We start from the raw sequence: 22,482 nt of genomic DNA on the forward strand, positions 1-22,482 counted from the left end.
ATGATGGCACAACAGATCCTGCGGTATGGATCGAGGATTATCTCCTTCATATCCACATGGCCCACGGCGATGATTTCCACGCCATCAAATACCTCCCACTCAAGCTTAAAGGACCAGCTCGACATTGGCTTAACAGCTTGCCAACAGGATCAATCAGTTGTTGGGAGGACCTGGAAGCCGCATTCCTCGACAATTTCCAGGGCACTTATGTGCGACCCCTAGACGTCGATGACCTAAGTCATGTAATTCAGCAGCCAGAGGAATCGGCCAGGGAATTCTGGACACGGTTCCTAACAAAGAAAAATCAAATAGTCGACTGTCCGGACGCTGAGGCCCTAGCAGCCTTCACGCCGAGCAGCTCGAGGCCACCAACGACATCGTGCCCTCCGGGAAGCACAACGCCGACGGGCGCCGCCGATGGTCCATCTGCTCGTCCGGTTGTCCCTTCCTCCTCCCCGTCAAGGTAGAGCCTCGGGACGCGCCGATCCCGGCGCACCCGCAGCTGCGGCGTCCGCATCGCCGAGTCCTCCCCCACTCCTGCCCGGCTCGTCAGGCCAAAGGTGGAGTCCGACCTCCCCGCGAAGTACGAGGCCATAGCCTGGTCCGGCTTCTCCGACGAGGCCGCCCTAAAGTGGGCGCGGGACGACCGCGACTAGATGGTCCGGCATCGTCGAGTCCTGTAGGAGATAGCCGCCCGCCAGCGTGGGCGCGAGGACGAGAACGGCGTGGTGATCCTCAACAGCGATGACGACGAGGACGCCCCCGGACCGTCAAACCCGCCGCGCGTCGGTGACCCTAGGGAGGAGAGCACCAGAGACGGCGGCCGCAGAGGAGGCAACGACGACGACGGCAGCGGCGACTAGACACAGTTCTACAGGCTCCTCGGCATGTAGAGCTTCAGGGCAGCGGGCGGCGAGGAACGGCGAGGGCAACTACAGGCTCCTTGGCATGTAGTGTCTTTTTTTTGTAAAATATTTGATGAACTCGCCGAAGTTTGGTTAAAAAATTTACGGCTTGTTTGTACGAATGTAGGGCCGAATTTTGTTTTTAAAAAAACAAAATGCGACGTGGGGATGGCGATTGGGAAGCATCACGTTCCCAACACGCGGTTTAGTGCCGGTACGTCCCCATGCGGCGATTTTACGCGCTCCCTGAGAGGCCAACGGCTGGAGATGCTCTTATCCTAATGCAGGTGATGCATTGTTGGAGGGTTTTCTGTAATGGGCTACCGATGGCTGTATCAAGACTCCATTTGTTGCAATGGACGTTTATATTATTTATTATAATCTATAAAAAAGCATTTCATAGTGTATGCGGGCAAGAGAACAAAGAGCTTGTCGGTCCAAAACTAAGCAAACAGCCTGTCGGTCCCAAAACAAAACAAACAGCGGGGGTCGACAGGGCGAGCATATAGTCGATCGGCCCACTACACATCCGAGTCACTGCACAACTCCCCTGCACGACCGTACGTTCTTTTGTCGCGTACTACTATAGCACATCGTACGGAGTGTCTCCTCGAATCACATGGGTGCAGTAAACATATGCAGAAGAAGCAGCACAGGGTATGCTTGTTTGGTCCATCCATTAGAGTGCGTACATGAGCTTGTGACGCAAAAAAAAAACCTACAGCAGTAAAAATAAGAATCACCTATAGATCAATCGTCTGAAAATATTGTAATTTTCAATAGATTTCCTCTCTGTCATTAGATTAAAAAAATCAGTTGTCAGAGGAATAGCAAAACCGGACAACAAGAACGGGGAAGCAACAGGTGCACTGATATTATTACGGCGAGCCGTTATTAGTACATGCGGTACGGATTGATGTACGAGGAATATTAACAATTATTTTATCACGAGATGAATATTAACGGGTGAAACCACAATGCCAGCTAGCTGCCTACAATATCACGCAAGAACACAAATGTACCGAGAGCAGCCGGCGTGGCTATACAAGTTCGATCGCCGACACAGACGATTATATTTGTTCCTGAGTGTTTCCATCGACGACACCTGCATGGAGATTAAACACAAAGTTGGTTAATTGAGCTAGATTGCCCGCAAATAAAAAGTGAGCTAGATTGGAGGATCCAGTTCATTATAACAAGTAACAAAGAGATCGATAAGAGCAGCCAGTAAAATATGTATGTCTGCATCGTTGGGATGCATCACAGACCGGAGGTGATCCTCTTTTGCTTTAAAAAAAGAGAGCTAGTAGTAGATGAACTGATTAGTTTCACCTGTGCAATATCAAAGGCAGCAGCCGGCCGGGCGACGCCAACAGCTAGAGGTGCAGCTCGACGTCTAGCGCCTCGTCGGCGCTGCTAGCGCCAGAGGCCCTTGACCGGCCCATGCCGTCGCGGCCAGTGGACGGGCCCAGGAGCGGCGCGGGCTCCGCGAAGCGTGGAGCACGGCCGCCTCCCCATCTCTCTTGCGTGCAGGCATCGGTGGCTGGAACGACCGCGCCGCCACGGCCGTGCGAGGCGATGTAACTGCACATGGACCAGCCGGCAGCAGAATCGCAGGACGGCTCGGTGGCGGCACCTCCCAACAGACTGTCGTTGTTGTAGGGGTCGCCGAGGACTCCGGCGAGGCGGTCCTTGCGGTGCGCGTTCTGGTGGCCGCGAGTAAATAGCACTGGCGGTCTATGAACTTGCACTGCGGGTGCACTTTAGTCACACAACTTGCAAACCGGAAGAACCCGTCACAGAACTTGCATTGCGGGTGCAATCAAGTCACACGCGCCAGCTGAACCGCGCCGACGCCTGGTTTTCTCTGATTTCAGGTCACGCGCGTCGCACGTGACGGCCACTTTTTTTGCAGATAGCCCCCTGAAGTCTCAAGCAATGCCGCATTGAAACACTCCTCTGTTTTCTCTCGCTGCCTCTGTTCGTTGCCGATGGGAGAGGAGACAGGCGGCACCGCGCCGTCATGGAGATCGTCGGCGGACAGGGTGCCGATCCAGATGGTGTTCCATCCGACGGTGGAGTTGCCGGTTCTTCGCACTGAATGGCACGGGGGTCCGACTTATGGTGAGTTTCCCCCTCCCCCAATTTTAGTTAGGGTTTTCTCCTTCATGCAATAGATGAAATACTGGTGGTGCATCTAATTAGTTTTAGGTCTGAGATGTGCAGTACTAGGTACTTTACATGGTTGGTACCTCTTTTTGTATGTTGGGCTGCATCCTAGGGTTAGTTCATATTGCCTCCGCTCACAATCAGTCCACTTTGCAAATGTAGGATATGATTCGGTGAAATTCAGTGTGGAGGTGCATCATGGTGGGTTTTTTGCGGGAAAAGGAGTGAATCTGACATATTTGGATGAGAAGATAACATGGTTTGACAACCTGGACAGGAATACACTATGTACTGATGTGATCTGCTATATGCTAGCACAACTTAATTATCCTGATGAGGAGAAAATTATGCTATGGTGCCCACCTGGTAAAACTCTTGCAGATGTGGTGGAAATTAACTTGGAAAATGACTGTTTAAAGATGGCTAGAGCATCTGTTTACTCCAAGGTACTGGTTCTGTTTGTTAAACATATCAAAGAACAGAATCAAGAGGAGGAAGATGACATTGCAATTAAAGGTTCCCCTGCACTACCTACAGTTATAATGAGCCCTTTTAGCACAGAGAAGATTAGGAAGATGAAATCAGAGACAGTGGCAGGTAGTTCAGAAAATGCATCTACTGTAGAGCAACAAGCAGATGCAGATGGGTCAGAGGGCCAAGAAAAATCAGATGTGTCAGAGAATTCAGAAGTTTCAGAAGAAGAGTACGATTGTGATTCAGACATTGATCCTACTTGGTACGACAGTGATTATGGAATGGAGGAGGAGGATGATAAGGACTATGATAAGAATGTAGATGATGTTGTGCATGATGCTATGGTTGAGAAGGGCAAAAACATAGGAGCTGAATATAGGCATGTTCCTGGGTCAGATGATGTTCATGAGGATGATCTGCAACTGCCAGAAGAGGATAACTTGGAGAAAAGACATAAAAGTGACTCCGATGATGAGGAGTACAAGGCAAAGAAAAAGAAGGAGAAACCTATATATAGGTTTAAAACATTTAACCCTGCTGTTGACATGGAAAACCCTCAGTTCAAGCTAGGAATGGTATTTGATTCAGTGGATCTACTTAGGAAAGTTGTAGCACAATATGCAGTAAAGAACAGGGTGCAAATTAAGAAGAAAAGAAATAACAAGCAAAGGTTTGAGGCTGTGTGTTCTGAGGGTTGCCATTGGAAGCTTGTGGCTGTCAATGACAACAGGACACAGTCCTTCCTTGTAAAGACTTATGTTGGAGAGCATACATGTGAAAAAGTTTGGGATGTGAAGGAACTAACAGCCCCTTTTCTTGCCAATAAATATGTAGAGAAGTTCAGAGACAATGACAAGATTTCACTGTCTACCTTTTCAAGAAAAGTCAGGAAGAAATTCAACATGGAAGTTAGCAGGCACAAGCTAGGGAGAGCTAGGAAAGCAGCATTGGAAGTTGTGCGTGGGGATGAGGTGAAGCAGTACTCATTGCTTTGGAGATATGCAGAGGAAGTAAGACATAGCAATCCAGGGTCATCTTTCTATCTGAACCTAGAGAATGGCCTATTTAGTACTTGCTACTTAAGTTTGGCAGCTTGTAAAATAGGTTGGCTGAGGGGCTGCAGGCCAATCATTTGTATTGATGGCACGTTCATAAAGACAAAGTATGGTGGCCAATTACTCACTGCAGTTGGTATTGATGGCAATGACTCAATTTATCCTATTGCAATGGCAGTGGTGGAGACAGAATGTTATGCATCTTGGAACTGGTTCCTTTGTACACTGAAGCAAGACCTCAACATAATTAACACAAGCACAATCACTATCATGAGTGACAAACAGAAGGTAAATCACTGTTAATGTTCAGTTACTGTTCATGTTAGTGTCAGTGTTGCAATTCAGTTACTGTTCATGTTCAGTTACTGTTCATGTTAGTGCTAGTATTGCAATTCAGTTACTGTAAATCATTGTTACTGTTAAAGTTCATACAAACTAAGATATAACTGGTTTCCTCTATTAGGGGCTAATCAAGGCTTATGGGGTACAGATATATCCAACTAGAGATAAAGATGAGTGGGCTGCTGTATCTGCAACACCTATTTTACCACCACTATATGAGAGAAGAGCTGGAAGGAGAAGGAAGAACAGAAGGCAGCAACCTGAGGAGAGTGAAGATGGCACCAAACTAAGCAGGCATGGTGCTATTATGCATTGTGGTTACTGCAAAGAAGCTGGTCATAACAGAAGTGGCTGCTCAAAGTTGAAAGCTGCTGTAATAAGAGAAGTGGGTGGGGATGATGAGGAACAAGCTGAGCAAGTTCCAGAGCAAACTGAGCATGTTCCAGAGCAGCCTGAGCAAGTTCCAGAGCAAACTGAGCATGTTGCAGAGCCAAATGATCTAGTTAGATCAAAAAGTTCTAGAGGAAGGAAGAGAAAGCCCACTAACAAAATGAATGAACTAGTACAGCAGCTGATGGAAAAGGCAAAGAAAAAGAAGTCCAAAATGGTTATTGATGAGAATGGAGATGTTGACTTTCCAGTAATATTAACTGTGAGTTCTACTTTTTCTACTTACTAAAAGAAAATTAATTAAATCCTTTACTTACATAGTGTTTGTTGATGTTGTCAGCATATTCAACATAGAACTATGAGGCCACATTTGGACCCAACACAAGTACAAGACAGCATGGTACATATTTTATCACATGGGGTACTTATAAAACAGTTGGTGAAATAATTCGTTTCACAAATGACATGAACTAACATATGGTGAAATTGACCCTGTCCTCATCTTATTTATTTATGTGTTTAGGGGCCAGCACAAGGAGTACCTGTTTCTAGGATGCACCGAATTCCAGATGAAAGTGCATTTGTTACTGAGCTTAGGGCCAACATTCCAAATGAACCAGCACACACAACACAAAGAGCAAGAGGAGCAAGAGGGGCAAGAGGAAGAAGAGGAGCAAGAGGAGCAAGAGGTGGGTCAGTGGCAGCAGGAAGAGGACCAGCACATGGGCATGAACCAGACCAACCAAGAAGAAGAGGAAGAACAAATTCTACAAGAACAAGAGGGAAAAGGAAAAGAAAAACTAGGGGAATGGAGTGGCTCTTACTTGGGGAAGGAACAAGTAGAACTGGACATGTGTAAGAGGAAGCCCAAGATGAGTTCCAGGTCACCCAGAAGATTGAGATGCCTTATGTTCTCATGAACTAGTAGTACTAAGTAGTATCAAGTGGACATGTCCTACAATTTCATTTTGTTGTAGTATGAAGTGGCAACTAATTGAACTTCTGTAGTGTTATGTACTGGTCTTTTGGTGGATACGAAACTCTGCTGAACTACTACTTAAACTGTGGCTGAAATTATGGACCGATCTTCTACATATTTGCAATCATATATGTAGAGCATACTTTTGCACACATGAAACAAAATCAGCAAATTCACATAAGCGACAACAGTTGTAACAGACAACATTCAGGATTATAACATCAAACTGACAGTAACAAACTAACAACACAACACAACAAGTTCACATTCAACATTACAGACCGACAAATTCAAATGAAAACACCAAACTACTGATCATCGCTTAAGCTGTGCCATATTGTCCAGGGCCAGTGCCATCTATCTTGCCGCGCCAGGTGGTGCAAGTATGCTTCCGGGTAAGGTCTTCATCTTCATCAGGGAGAAATTCTACAGCCAAGCCTTCAGTTAGCAATGGGCCACGATCAACGACCTCTTTGACATGCATAATCACTGGAAATTCTACGGTTGCACGCTCTGTGGGAGAATTTGGAGCCGGCGGTGAATGTGCGTTCTCGTCGTCGGAGTCTGGCTTCCATGGCCCCGTAGGAGGTGCAGGAACAGCCACGGTGAGCACCTTTGGCACACCTGAAGGGTTGCGCAGCCACGCGGTCACCAGCAACACCCACTTGTCGGTGGCCGGGAGCATGTCAATGAGCTCGCCGTCGACACCGGCGAGCACCAGGTTGACGGTGTGTGGATCCCAAGCCTCCTCCGGCAACCCCTCCAAACTCAGCAACGTCTTGTACTTGAGCTCCCCCGGCTTGCCACGCGAGAAGCTTGACCAGCGCTGAAAAGAAATCCTGCTGCCACAACAACGAAGCTGCTCCGACGCGTGCACCACACGAGTGCAATCATCTATCGACTCGAAGCGAACGAAAAAATGGAATGGTGGGCAAGTGACCTCCACCTTGGTTGTCGTCCGTCGGACAGCACAGTGAGACTCCATCGCCGCCGCTAGTGCCTCCGGCGTCACCACGCTCCGCGGCTGTCCAATGATGGTGGCGTACAGGACACGGCCATAGAAATCTCCCTCGAGAGCCACCATGCCAGCAGTGCGAGCGATGACAACCCGCCCGCACTCCGGCCGCAACTCCGGCTCGCCCCGCTGCCACACCTCTTGAGGAAACAAACGTGAGTCCCGGATGCGAGGCCATGCCACAGCGGGCGCCGGAGACCTGCCATCGTGGACGCCGGCGACGACGCGGCTGGCCAGTGCCACGCTCTCCGAGCTGCCGCCTGCCATACTGTCCGCCATGATGATGGCGGCACCACGGCTACTTCCGGCGAGGGAGGAGGAACAACTCCAGCCAGGAAAGCCGCCACCGCTCGAGCTCTCGCTGCCGTCACCACCGCCGCCGCCCATCTGCCGCCGCCGTAGGTGTGAGAGGAGAGACGAGAACTAGGGATTTGGTTTCGATTTGGGAACTATGGTTCGATTCGGTTATAAATCTACAGAGATTGCAATACGGCCCTCAAACAATATCGCGAAGGACTTTTCTGCAAAAGTACTGAGAAAACCAGGCGTCGGCGCGGTTCAGCTGGCGCGTGTGACTTGATTGCACCCGCAATGCAAGTTCTGTGATGGGTTCTTCCGGTTTGCAAGTTGTGTGACTAAAGTGCACCCGCAGTGCAAGTTCATAGACCACCAGTGCTATTTACTCGGTGGCCGCCGAGCGCCTGCGACTTGAGGAACGTCTTGTCGCAGAAGAGGCACTGGAACAGCCGCACCCTCTTGCCGTCCATGCACACCATCCGCGCTTACTCGTCGTACCGGTCTAGCCTTCTCCCCGCCGGCGTCAACGCCAGCAATAGGTCATCCTCCTCTGCCGCCGCCGCCGCCTGCGCATGGAACCACGTCGACGTGGCCCTCTCCATCGAGTTTTATAATATATGTATGCCAAGGTAGCTACTGCTGCTGCTAGGATTAGTAGCAGCGGCGATCCTATATATGGACTCTCGATGGGATTCGATGGCTATACCACTACTAAATCTTCCCAAGTGAGCAAAGAGAGAGGTGCTACAGTATTGCGGAATGCAGATATTAAAGTCAAGCCAGTCACCGGACCCCGCAGAGCAGCTCATTGTGGAGCAAGTGCTTGAAAGAAAATTCCAAACAACCGGTGCAATACACATGGGTCCTACAATTATGCAAAATTGCATCTCGGATTTGCAAACTTTCTATTTGGACGAATCTGATCCCCCTAACTCAGAGTTTGTTGTCCACCGAAAAATAATTCAGAGTTTTTTGTTTTCCAATTTAGCAACACAAAAAGTAAATAAACATAAAAATTTAGCAACACTTTTTTTTCTTCCGCGACATAGTGTTTTTGTTCTTGTTTCTTGCATGGTAATACGTGTCTCATTCATTTCATAAAGATTAAAGTAGAAATCACATAAAAACCGACATGACAAAATTGAACAAATTGTAGAATGTCTCTGAGCTTGACACCAATGCCAGTCGCCTGCCTCCGGCACCACCATAACCGTCACCGAAAGAAAAAATGATGGATCACCTTCTCACCAGAGCTCGACGCGGCTCCATCATTGATATGTAGCTTTGTGGATCTCCAAGGTGGCTCACCAAAGACGAAACCATTACTGTTGAACGAATCAGACCGGTGCAACACCACAGACACGCCATCGAACTCCAGATCTGGCACCCTCACATGAGTAAGACGTCGGAAGAGGAAACCATACCTTCCATCCATGAACCATGAGCCCAGCACACCTTCCGTCTTCCAGATGTCGTCGATGCACACCACAATCTGCATCCGCTCCTCGACTACCTCCCAAGCTCCGCGTCGACGTTGGAGCAGACACCGTCGCAATGGCGGAGCCCGACGACACATGTCCACCACAAGGATTCCGCCGCCGCCATGACATCCCCACTTAAATAGACTAGCTGTAACACCCCGGTGTAATGATGCTACAGTAACCCCAGGGGTTAAGTTAATTATTTTTCTAAACAAGTGCTCGATCATCCTTGTCTCCTCTCTCTTTCAAATTCCAGTTGAATTCAAATTCAAATTTTGTGTGAAATTCAAAATGCTCAAACATGAAAACTAAAATGTTCATCATGTGGGAAGTATTCTTCTGGTAATATTGGTGGCGAACCAACATTTTTGCAAAATGTGTAGGTGGCCTAAAATAGCTAAAACAGAAAAGCTAAAAAATAAAAGAAAACAAAATGGAAAAGCAAATAAAAAAGGAAAGGGCCAGAGCCCCTGGCCTCCCCCTGGGCCTCGGCCCACCCCTCCACCCGAGCCAACTGGCCCATGCTAGGCCGGCCCACTCCTCCCCTGTCGTCTTCCCCCTCCACTGCTCCTCCGACCGCGCTGCGACAGTGCCGCGCCCCGCTGCACCTCCTCGCCGTCGAGGACGATGAGGATAAGGCCTCCACCGCGGCCGCCCCCAAGATTTTTCTTCCCCACTCCCCCTGGCGTCCTCATCCTTTTCCTCCCTCTCCATCGCTCGCTCCGCCCCTCCTCTCCTCCAGATCCGCGGCCCGAGCGCCCTTGCCGCCGTCCTCCGTCATTGCTGTGGCCATCGGCGGCCCTGTGCCTGCTGACCTTGTCCATGAGCCTCGCAGCCGTCGGCAACCTCTCCTGGTGCCACCAGGTGGAGACATGGAGCCCCGCTGCCTCCGTTCGCCTTCGTCCACATCTTCGATCGCCGCCGCTCATCCTCGGCTCCGGCGACGACCCTGCAGCTCCTAAGCCTCTCACCGGGCCTTCGTGTACCCTCCCGGTGAGCTTCGCACCTCTTCCCCTCTGCGTTAGCTCTCTCTCGCCCCGCAGCCACCGTCGTTTGCGTGGCCGAACCCGCCCAGCTCCTTAGTTTGCCAAAACGCGCACCGCAATGCCGGTTCCGTCGCCGCCCGAACCTCGCCTCCACCACCCCTCGTCGCCGGCGCTGTTCCCGACCAACTCCGGCTAAGCCAACACCATCATTCGACTCGCGGGCGAGGACTTGTCCGAACGCAGCCAACCGCGTGGCAAATGGTGCCCTCTAGCAATTTTTCGGGCTGCTCCGCCGAGCGCCGCCGTGCTTTCAGTCGTCGGAGCAGCTCCGGCGACGCGTCCGACGTGGCGCCAGCGTGGCCGTGGGCCCCACATGTTGGGCCGCTGACCGCTGGGCCCCGCGGGCCCAATTGACCAAGTCAACTGCCCACGTGGCAGCTCTGGCTCGCTGACATGTGGGTCCCGCGAGTAAAATGTTTAAAAAACAAACGATTAATTAAAACGTTAGTTAATTAGTACTAACTAGTCACTGACTGCTGGGGCCCACGCCCCCTAACTGACACTATTAGTTTAGTTAAGCCTCTGTTAGACAGAGAGACTGACAGGTGGGTCCCACCTGTCAGTTTGACTGGTCAGCAGAGCTGATGCAATGCTGACATCACTGCTGACGCAATAAACCTTTTCTGCTTTTAAATAATTTAGAATTTGGTTTAAACTTCGAAATTTCCGTAACTTTTAAACCGTAGTTCGGATTGTAAAAGTTTATATATGAAAAACGCCCAGAAAAACGAGACAAATCTGAATACGTGGTCCGTTCATTTGTCACATGCCCCTAGCATGTTGAACATGGAACTTTCCCCCTCTTTTCCTCTGTCTGGATTCCAACTAACATTGGGAATTCATCCTCGGATGTTTATCTCCTCCGTATGCAACGTGTAGTAGTACATTAGGGCAACCCTAGCTCTGAATTTCGTCATGTTATGCATTGTGATGCATTGTTTGCTCTGTATTTACTGTTTCTTCCCCCTCTTCTCTCCGGTAGACCCCGAGGCCGATGATGCCGCTGTGATCGACTACGTCACCGACGACCCCTCCTTCTTATCTGAGCAACCAGGCAAGTAAACCCTCCTTGAGCATTCCGATATCGCCCATTTATTTCCCTCTCATGCTTGCATTAGAACTGCTACTGCTTTCTGTATGATCCTACTTTGATGCATAGCCTGTTTTGTTACCTCCTTTCATACCTTACCTGCTTATCCTAAACGGCTTAGTATAGGTTGGTTAGTGATCCATCAGTGACCCCCACCTTGTCCCAGTTGCCTCGCTTTATGTTCGATGACTCGATCAACGTGATCGACGTCCAGGCCCCGACACCGCACATCACCCCCCTAGTTGTACAGCTCTGCAGAGTTACCATCGAGTGCCAAGGGTGAACCTCATACATCACTCCTAATGAGATCTCTGTAGTGTACCTATTCGGTTGTGATCATCTAGGGTGATTTCCTCCTTAATCACTTCCGTTACGGCTCTGTCGTGCAACCCCTCAAGTGTGAACCTCGAGGGTGGATCGTCTTGTGTTCACCTTGATGACAACATCGAGTGGAATTCATCGGGGGTGATTCCTCGGGTTTTCCCCTTGATGTTTGCACACACGGATACTTGGACTTTACAGTTGTTACTTGGATAGGCGGGTCGACCCTGAGGGGTACCCGCGAGTGGTGTGGAGTCGGGTGGACCTGGAAGGTGCCCGCGAGATACTTACGAGGCGTGGTCGGGCATTCTTAGCCCTTGCCGCAAGTACTCGAGACGAGGCGACGGGGTCACATCTTTCGTGAGTCTCTGCTTGTTACCGCGCGTTCCTAATCCACTACGATTTGGATATTTGATCCGAGGGGCCTCTGGCTTGATAGCACTAACCATCACGTGGGCATAGTATGGGCGTTCTGCGTCGTATGCATCAGCTGAAGCTTAATAGACGTCAGCGACTAAGCGGCGCGCGCCGGGTTGGACTGCGTAAGCTCCTGACTTGTTGAAGGAGGTAGCTAGGTCTGCTCACCGGCCGCGTTCGCAATGTGCAGGAGTTTCCGGGGAGATGGCCATGACCCCTGGGGGCATAGGTTTAGTCCGGCGTGCTGACCTCTCTATTAAGCCTAGGTCGGGTTGCGGCGTATTGTTTGGCCGAGGCCGGGCATGACCCAGGAAAGTGTGTCCGGCCGGAGTTAATCGAGCGTGATGGTTAAGTTGGTGCACCCCTGCAGGGAAGAAAACATCTATCGATAGCCTGTCATACGGTAACAGACACTTGGAGTTGTATCCCGATTGATACAACTAGAACTGGATACTTGAGATCAGGCATGGAGATGAGACTTGGATATGAGATGATAACTGGATAGTATGGCTCTGGGATTGCTTTCTCACAGGGAGTCGAGAAAGGATCTCTGGCCGAGGTTGATAACACAACCAGGGGCTCCTGTTAAAGCAACTTCACAAGTTTTATAATAAACATGATGTCCCTTGGGTCAAACTGATTTGGGACTCGTACTATGTGGACAAAATACCTCATGCCTCTGACCCGTGTGGCTCCTTCTGGTGGAGAGACCTTATGTCGATGTCTGATATATACAGAGGAATCACTAAAGCTGAAGTGTTTGCCGGTGATACGATCTTATTCTGGAAGGACAGTTGGAACACGGATACTCTTCAAGACAGGTACCCGAGAGCATCTTCGTTTGCTCGAAATCCAGATGTGTCTGTTAGACATCTCCTATCGTCAGAAAGATTGGGGGAGGTGTTCCACCTGCCGCTGTCAGTGGAAGCTAAGAATGAGGTTATTCAGATACAGTCGGAAACCCTTGAAATGGCTTTGAATGAAGACAGGGACGTATGGTCATGTGTTTGGGGGGGGGGGGACAAACTTTCTATCTTCCAAATATTATGAGCACTGCTTTAGTCAGGTTCAGGCAGATCAGATATTTGGGTTGATTTGGAAAACCAAGTGCACGATGCAATGGAAGGTGTTTCTGTGGCTGTTGCTGGCTGACAGACTGAATACCAAGAATATGCTTTGACGCAGACACTTCAGAATCCAGAATGATAACTAGGCCTGTCTCCTCTGTAACCAGCCGCCCGAGGAAGATATTGCTCATCTCTTCTTCGCCTGCCCTTTCAGTCAAAGGTGCTGGGCTGCGCTGGGAATACATTGGCCAAATGACCCTGACTGGATTAAAATGGTTCATGAAGGCAAGAGCAGGTGGACAAGGCCGATGTTCTTAGAAGTCTTCACGGTTGCTGCTTGGGGGATCTGGAAGGAGAGGAATGACAAACACTTCAGGGGGATTCAGCCTTCCTTTGATTCTTGGAGGGGCAGGTTCAGGAAGGATTTTGCTATGCTGGCTCATAGAGCTAGGCGGGAGCTGGCTCCTTGCATCACTTCCATTGTCAACTTGCTTTGATTTTCTGTTCGGTTGTGTTGTATAGCTAACAACCCCCCACCCACCCCCTCCCACAACATGTAATTTTGTACAGTCTGAACTCTCTAACCCCCCCTAACCTTATTATTTTAATACAAAGGCAGTGGGAGTTGCTCACTGTCATCAATTCTCAAAAAAACACTACTACTTACATTATGTTGATCTGTACTCTTCTATATGCTGCAAGATGCTTGAAGATGCTAGTCTTCGATAGGCTAGGATTTCCCCTTCCCTTCTGGCATTCTGCAGTTTAGTCCACAGATACAACCCATTCCCTTTGATACAGATGCATACTTAGTTTAGATCTGATGTAAGTCTTGCGAGTACTTTGGATGAGTACTCACGGTTGCTTTGCTACTTCTTTTTCCCCCATGCCCGATTGTTGCGACCAACACTACTAGGAAAAGGGCTATAGATAGGATTGATACTAATGGCGCACCATGGAAGCTGTGCGCCACTACTATATACTAATGGCGCACCGGTTGGTGATGCGCCATTAGTGTGGAACTAATGGCGCACCAGAAACAAGGTGTGCCACTAGTATTAAATTTTTTCTTTCCATTTTTCCATCCAAACTAATGGCGCATCAGGTCGAAGTGCGCCATTACTAGTTCTAACTAGTAATGGCGCACCAGGCAGACAGTGCGCCATTACTGTAATATTTTTTATTCTTTTTTTGGCAAAACTACTAATGGCGCACCATTTCACAGTGCGCCATTACTAGTTTAAACTAGTAATGGCGCACTATTACCCGGTGCACCATTAGTATATATATATATATATATATTTACTTTTTTGCAAAACTACTAATGGCGCACCACCTGCAGGTGCGTCATTAGTAACCAGGGTTACTAATGGCGCATTTTCTGGTGGTGCGCCATTAGTAACCTGGGACCCCCAACAAGATATTTTGGACAGCCCCACACCTACCCACTCACTTTCCCCACTTCATTCCCTTCACCTCCTTCTCCAAGCTTTCGGCTGCCTCCTCCTCCTCACCTCATTTCCACCATAGATTCATCAAAATTAAGTGGTGAAATTACCTTTTTTTGATAGGTAAGTAAGGGGAAAGCTATCTTCATGATGTAGATCTACTTTTTTTCTCCCTAGCTCGCTCCAACAACGTGCACATGCACTTTTTGTGGCCTAGCTAGATCTATGTATGTTTGTGGTGTTGCATGTGTTTGTGGTGTTGCATATATGTTTGTGTTTGAAGGTACCGGTATTTGAAATGCGATAGTTGCCAATATTTTGCCGGAATGTTTTGATTCATTTCCGTTTCGGCGAGAATTTTGGCACTATGCATTCTTTTTGGTCCTATTTTTAGGGAAGGTCATGCCAAAATTTTTCTTGGTTCTAAAATATCGTTTTGCTCTACCCCGCAGGCGACCATGGTCCGCACGATGACTGAAGGCATCGTGAATAGGTTTTTGAGCTCCGCGAAGGCCGAGATGCTTCAAAAGAACGAGACGGAGATAAGATGTCCGTGTCGAAGATGCAAGCTGAAGAGCCTTATTGCGGACCCGGATTCCGGGCAGGTGCGGGACCACCTGCTCTTGCGTGGTTTCATGGATGGCTATCGGTGGCAAGGTGATGAAGATGACTATGAAGTCGTCCATGGGGGCCGGGCAAGAAATGAGGAAGGGCAACAAGACAAGTACCACCGCGGCGAGGGCGGGCGAGAAGACGAAGAATCTCCAGGACATGATCACGACGGTGATGCTGTACACAGTCATCATGTAGAAGATGTCGTACATGATGATGAGGAAGATCAAGACGAAGGGCATGATCATGAAGATGAAGATGCCGGAGCAGACGACGATGGAGGCTGGGTGCAGGACCCTCATATTCAAGAGCTGCTTCTCAAGCAGACGGATAACGCAAGAGCTGCCGCCCGAGAGAAAGCCAAGCTGGATCAACTGGAGATAGACGCGGTTACTCCATTGTATGAAGGATGCAGGCCCGAGGATACCCGCCTGAAAGTAACGCTCATGGCTCTGGAGATGAAGGTAAAACACAAAATGACCGACGCATGCTTCGACGAGAACATGTCATTCTGGCACGAACGTCTTCCCAAGGGGAACAAGTGCCCGACCAGTTTCGAGGAGGCGAAGAAAATCGTGTGTCCTCTGGATTTACCGCACGTGAAATACCATGTGTGCATGAACAATTGTATCATTTATCGGGACGAGCACGCGGAGTCTACCATATGTCCTGGTGTGCGGCGTCACTCGATACAAGAAGAGGAAGAAAGCTCCTCGAAAATCGGTGTGGTACTTTCCGATCACTCCTCGTCTGCAGCGGTATTTCGCGGACCCTAAGGTAGCAAAGCTCCTGCGTTGGCACGCGGATAGGGAGGAGAAGAAGCGGGAAGATGACGGAAATGATCCGGAGATAAATAAAAAAGACAAGATGCTGAGTCACCCTAAGGATGCGAGCCAGTGGCAAGCGTTGAACTTCGAATACCCAGAATTTGGAAGGATCCAAGGAACATCGTGCTGGGCGCGAGCACCGATGGAGTCAATCCGTTTGGCAGCCAGAGAAGCACACATAGCACCTGGCCTGTGTTTGTGTGGATGTACAACCTTCCCCCCTGGTTGTGCATGAAGAGGAAGTACATTCACATGAGTATGCTAATTGAAGGGCCGAAACAACCAGGGAACGACATCAATCTGTATCTGGGGCTGCTGAAGGAGGAGCTAGACACGCTGTGGAAAACGCCAGCCAATACATGGGACACTGCAGAGAAAGAATATTTCCCTATGAGAGCCGCACTGCTCACGACGGTGCATGACTATCTCAGTTACGGATATCTCGCGGGGCAGGTAGTCCACCGATTTTCTGGATTCGTAAGGTGCATGGATGACACAACGTATCGCTAGCTAGATAGAGATCCCGGGTCTTCGAAAACCATGTTCATGGGACATCGAAGGTGGCTTCGCGATGATGACCCGTGGAGGAAACGCAAGGATCTGTTCGATGGTGAAACCGAACCCCGAAAACGCCCGTGTACGAGGAGCGGCGAGGAAATAGATGAGTTGTTGAAAAATTGGAAAGACTGCCCACTGCCGGGAAAGAAGCAAAAGGCGCCAGAGCCAGGAAAGAAGTGAAAGGCGCCAGAGCCGCTGCTGAAGGTATGGAAAACGAGGTCTGTTTTCTGGGACTTGCCGTACTGGAAGATCCACCGTGTGCCTCACAGCCTTGATGTGATGCATATCACGAAGAACGTGTGCGAGAGTCTGCTCGGTACCCTGCTCAACATGCCAGAGAGGACCAAAGATGGGCCGAAAGAAAGGGCAGACTTGAAATCAATGGGCATTAGGAAGGAGCTTCACGCTAATGATGATGATGATGATGATGATGATGATGATGATGACGATGATGATGATGATGATGATGATGATGATGATGATGATGATGATGATGATGATGATGATGATGATGATGATGAGGCGAAGCAGGACACAGAAAGTCATCGCAAAGGCAAAAAGGCCAAGAAGACCGGAAATGACTACCCTCCCGCGTGCTTCACTCTAAGTCAGGAGGAGATCGAGCAGTTTTTCACCTGCCTCCTAGGAGTAAAACTTCCTTACGGTTACACGGGGAAGATAAGCAGATACCTAGACCCAGCGAAGCAGAAGTTCAGCGGGATGAAGTCTCACGACTGTCACATGCTGATGACGCAGATACTTCCAGTTGCAATCCGTGAGATCATGGACGCGCACGTCCGTGAAACGCTATTTGGCCTATGCAACTTTTTCGACGTCATCTCTCGGAAGTCGATTGGCGTGAGGCAACTCAGAAGGCTACAGGAAGAGATCGTGGTGATACTATGCGAGCTTGAGATGTACTTCCCGCCCGCATTCTTCGACGTTATGGTGCATCTGCTGGTCCATATCATGGAGGATATCATCCAACTCGGGCCGACGTTCCTGCACAGCATGATGCCGTTCGAAAGGATGAATGGTGTCATCAAAGGATACGTTCGCAACATGTCACGTCCAGAGGGAAGTATAGCCAGGGGCTTTCTGACCGAAGAGTGCATCTCCTACTGCACGAATTATCTAGGCATCGAGAACCCCGTTGGTCTGCCCGTCAACAGGCACCTCGGCAGGCTCGCTGGATGGGGTCACCGTGAGGGTCGCCGCGAAATGCATGTCGACTTCGAGGGTCGACTCGCCGACTTTGAAAGAGCAAACCTAGTCGCGCTACAACACATAGACGTGGTCGATCCTTGGGTGGTAGAGCACAAAACCTTTATTGAGAAGACGTACAATGACCGAGGCCAACAGAGGACGGACGGAGATATACTCAAAGAGCACAACTCATGTTTCACGCGTTGGTTCAAGCAGAAGCTTCTGTCGTACCCTTTACATGAGGATTCTTCCGCGGAAGAACAACTCATATTCGCCTTGTCACAGGGCGCCGAGCACAACCTGATGACCTATGAGGCGTACGATATCAACGGCTACACATTCTACACCGAGGACAAGGACATGAAGAGCGATGGTTATCAGAACTCCGGGGTAACGATGGAATCCTACACCGGTAACGACAAGGACAGATACTACGGAAGGATCGAGGAGATCTGGGAGCTGAGCTACGCTGGAGAGAAGGTCCCGATGTTCCGTGTCAGATGGGCCAAGAGCGTCCTAAAAGAAGACCGGTATTTCACCACCATGGTTATACCCGAAGCCAAATCCAAGACCGCGGGCGCAAACGTCACCGCGAAAAATGAGCCATGGGTACTGGCTTCCCAAGTGGACCAATGCTTCTTCATTACCGACCCGTCAAAGCCCAGTCGTGTTGTCGTGAGGAGAGGCAAAAGGAAGATCATCGGAATGGATGGAGTAGCCAATGAGCAAGACTTCGACAAGTACGGCGACCCGAAGATCGAACATGACGACGACGATGAAGTAGCAGCACACACCACAAGAAGAAGCAGGACCACCCTACCTAAAGGACGTCCGTTCCACAGAAGAACTCCATTTGCGAAAAAGAAGGGCAAGAAGATTGTGAACAGATAGCTAGCTAAGATCGATTGTATTTAAATCGTAGTCTTCATTTCTCGATTGTATTTCATGGGCACTTTTTGATATCATGAATATTTTTAAATTTCATGGGCACTTTTTGAATTCATGAGGACACTTGATCTCGATCCCCCTCCATCTCGATCTCGATTCCCCCTCCATCTCGATCTCGATCCCCCTCCATCTCGATCCCACCCGCACCCTCCCCGCTAGCTCCACCGCCGCCGACGACCCACCGCAACCCTCCCCCGCTCCACCGCCGCCGACGAGCACCCGCCCCCCCGCACCCTCCCCCGCTCCACCGCCGCCAACGGGCACCCCCCGCACCCTCCCCCGCTCCACCGCCGCCGCCGATGATATTTTCAAGTAACAAATTTGAACATATTTTTTAAAAAATTATTACTGTTTTTATAAAAAATATTACTGTTATGATTTAAACAAGTTTGAACATATTTAAACACAAATAAATATATAAACAACATTTAAAATGCATAAAAAATATTGGGGAGCCTGGGAATCGAACCCAGGACCTCCTGGTGTGTGTGCTGCGTGCTGACCAGTCGGGCTAGTGGGTGGGTTCTGTTGTAGATAGGGTTAGGTTGTAGATATGGCTAGTGGGCTAGATTAAAACAAAATTCTAATGGCGCACCGAGGGGTGGTGCGCCATTAGAATAGTCGTACTTATGGCGCACGAGGGGGTGGTGCGCCATTGGAAAGCTTCCCCCCCACACTAAATCCCCAATCTCTCTAATCTCTCCCCTGCCTCATCGATCTCACCCGCTGCCCCCCGTGTTCGCCGTCCCCCTCGCCGCCCCCTCGCCTCCTTCACCGTCCCCGAGCAGCGTGGCCAGTCCGGACCAGGGAGGAGTGCCCCGACGGGCTGGGAAGCTGCTGCTGCCAAGTGACTCTCGGGCCGGGAGGACCGCCGCCGCAGATCGAGGAGGACCGCCACCGTAGATCGAGGACCGCCGCACCGACCAACCTCCTTGCTCACGCCACCCGAACCCGCCCGCCTCTCCCCGACGCCGGCACGCTAGCCAGCAGGTGAGTGAGGCGACCCTACCCCAATCCCATCTCCTCCCACCGGCAATCCCCATATCCTCGGCACCAGTCGGCGGCATGGTTCTTAGTGGAGCGCCACCGATGGTTCTTTATACAGATAGTGGAACTGCATGACCCATATTTGATTCTCATATTTGATTCCCTGAGATTGAACTGTACTAAGAATTTTTCCCATTGAAATTCAGTACTGTGAAATCTGAAGAAAATTTCAGTGACAAGTATCTTGTTGTCTCTTAATAAGAAATCTGAAGAGAATTGTATTGTGAAAGCATGGAACTGCATTTTCTTTGTTTAGCTGTGTTGGATGGATGCCCAGGGCCTCTTTTGCTTCATGCAACAATATTCCAGTGAATTTGGATTCATGCAACAATATGAAACATGTAAGAAGTCCATAATGATAGATGTAACATGTAAGAAGTCCATAATTGATTAATGGATCTGTTAGTTTGATAGTTTTTTTAGTGTTGCACCTTTTCCTTCTACAACTTGCAGATGTGCACACAGTTTTTTGTGTTCAGTTTAGGAGTCGGTCCTTGGGAAGCATAAATAAAACATTATTGGCAAGTGCAGTCTTGTTACTCCTAGGTATCTACAAATGAGTAGATGAATATTTGTTACTCCAAGAATGTGAACACTTGGTCCATATTCATTTGCAGTGAACATACATTTTCACTGTTCTTATATTATTTGCTTGATGTCAGATTATGCTATGAGGATATTAGTCTAAGCCCAGTCTTGGATGCATTGTTTTATCCTGCGGTGGTTAAACCGGTTCTGAAAATTATCTAGTTTGACCTATACTTGTCTAGCTATCATAATCTATTCTTTGACCATGGCAGTAGCTGGCATTTTGTTATGATAATTTCAGTATATATCTTACTGTCCTTTGCTGATCTCGTTGTATTTTCAATTCACAGGCAACTCTCCGACGAAGTCTCCTCCAGGTAATATATGTCTCATGCTTTCTAAAGAGTACTAGTATACTGACTAAACTATCTACTTGCTATGCTTAGCTGCTCTGTTGTCTGAATCATGACACTTTGCTAGCTAAAACTTGCCTATCACACTGTCGCTGCATTGCTCAACTAAAAACACAAATATTTGTAGTTTTTGCCTGTCATAATGCAACTAAGCATACTAGTCTCAACTAAGCATACTAGCTTTTTGTAGTGAGACAGTAAGATAGTGAGACAGTAAGAAGGAAACTTCCCAGATTATGTAGAAAGAAAATACTTGGTTTGACAGCAAGTACCATGACATGAATCAAAAAACATATATGGTGGGAAAAATAAAATGGCAGAAACCTGGGAGGTTCTGGTTTGCTGTATCTCCACCAGTTTGGGTTGGTGAATGTGGATGATTTTTTTATCCTGTGAACTCATTGTACTGCTACAAGAATTTGGTATCATCATGGTGTAATTTTGTTAACATTCTGGTTTTGTTAGATAGTGGCTACACTAATCTAGAGTGATACAATTTTCCTTCCCATTTGGTATCATCATGTTCAGTGTATACAGTTATAACATCATGTGGGTTTTTTAAGTCTGTTTACAGCTCATGTGGGTTTTAACATCATGTGGGTTGGTGAATGTGGATGATTTTTTTATCCTGTGAACTTGAATGTTGCAATGCTGTTTTCTTCAGAGGCTACTGTCAAAAACTTGAGCTACTGTCTTGCAAAGATGATGATCATCTTGCTAGTTTGCTGGGTTTTGTCTCCGACCATTGTGTCGTGATGAATTTGCAGGTACCCCGAGTTGCCCTTGAGTTTGCCGGAATGTCGATTAACTTCCGTTCCGGCAAATTCGGGTACTCCATATGTCCTATTTTCAGCAAAGGTCATGCTAAAATTTTCCGTGAATTTTAGCATGACTTTGCTAAAAATAGGACATATGGGGTACTTGCGACTAATGCATGGGCCGGGGTATCTTAGTACTTAGTTAAGTAGGATCAACTGCCCTGCCATTCTTGCTGCATTAAACCATAGGTGGCAATAGAGCCAAGTTATTAGGCCCAACTTAGAATTCTCCTTAGCATCGATAAACCCTAGATGATAAACCCAACATAGGTGGCAATAGAGCCAAGTGATTAGTGCCAAGTGATTAGGCCCAACCTAGGGTGCCTCGGCATCGATAAACCCTAAATGATGAAAACTTAACTTGGCTGCCCCGGATGCCTCGGTGTCGATGAGAACCTAAATGATGTATGCTTAGGCTTTTAGGGTGCCTCGGCGTCGACAAACCCTAAGTGATGAAAGCTTAGGCTTTTAGGGTGCCTCGGTGTTGACAAACCCTAAATCATGAGACCATGATCTTGTTCCTTGACAATAACCAACTTTTTGACCAAACTTTTTTCCTATTTAGAGCGAAACATGGCCCACAACAATGAGGCCGGTGGTTCGGGCGGCAAGCAATTCTGGGAGCTGTCCCAGGAGATGGAGGAACAACCTCACCGCTATGAGGACGCCGCGGAAGACATCGATCCTGATTACACAATCCCTAGTGGCGTCGGGGATAACACCACTGATGGTGCCGCCGAGGATGCCACCACTGATGATGGCGGCGCACACAGATGGCAGCCAACCGAAGAAGAAAAGGAAGGATCGGCGCCCGAATGCGCTCCGCACCCTCAAGGAGGAATTCACTCAAGTGGACTCCGACGGGAATCCAACGGAGCCCAAACATATAGTCAAGGGGTACTCGGTTCAGCTCGGGTGCATTCTCCGGAGCACCGTCTCGATCAACACCAAGAACCTTAGGCATAAGGACCGAGGGAATTTGCGCAACCTCCTCTTCATGAAGCTGCACGAACGATACAAGTTCCCCGC

General features: G+C 48.9%; 1 pseudogene; it reads right to left on the reverse strand.

The window, feature by feature from the left end:
* Nucleotides 1-1,698: 1,698 nt before the first annotated feature.
* LOC123108359 (uncharacterized) lies at nucleotides 1,699-8,228 on the reverse strand (annotated as a pseudogene).
* Between the last annotated feature and the right edge of the window lie 14,254 nt (nucleotides 8,229-22,482).

This window comes from Triticum aestivum, chromosome 5A (genome assembly GCF_018294505.1).
Source record: "Triticum aestivum cultivar Chinese Spring chromosome 5A, IWGSC CS RefSeq v2.1, whole genome shotgun sequence".
In the NCBI taxonomy this organism is placed as follows: domain Eukaryota; kingdom Viridiplantae; phylum Streptophyta; class Magnoliopsida; order Poales; family Poaceae; genus Triticum; species Triticum aestivum.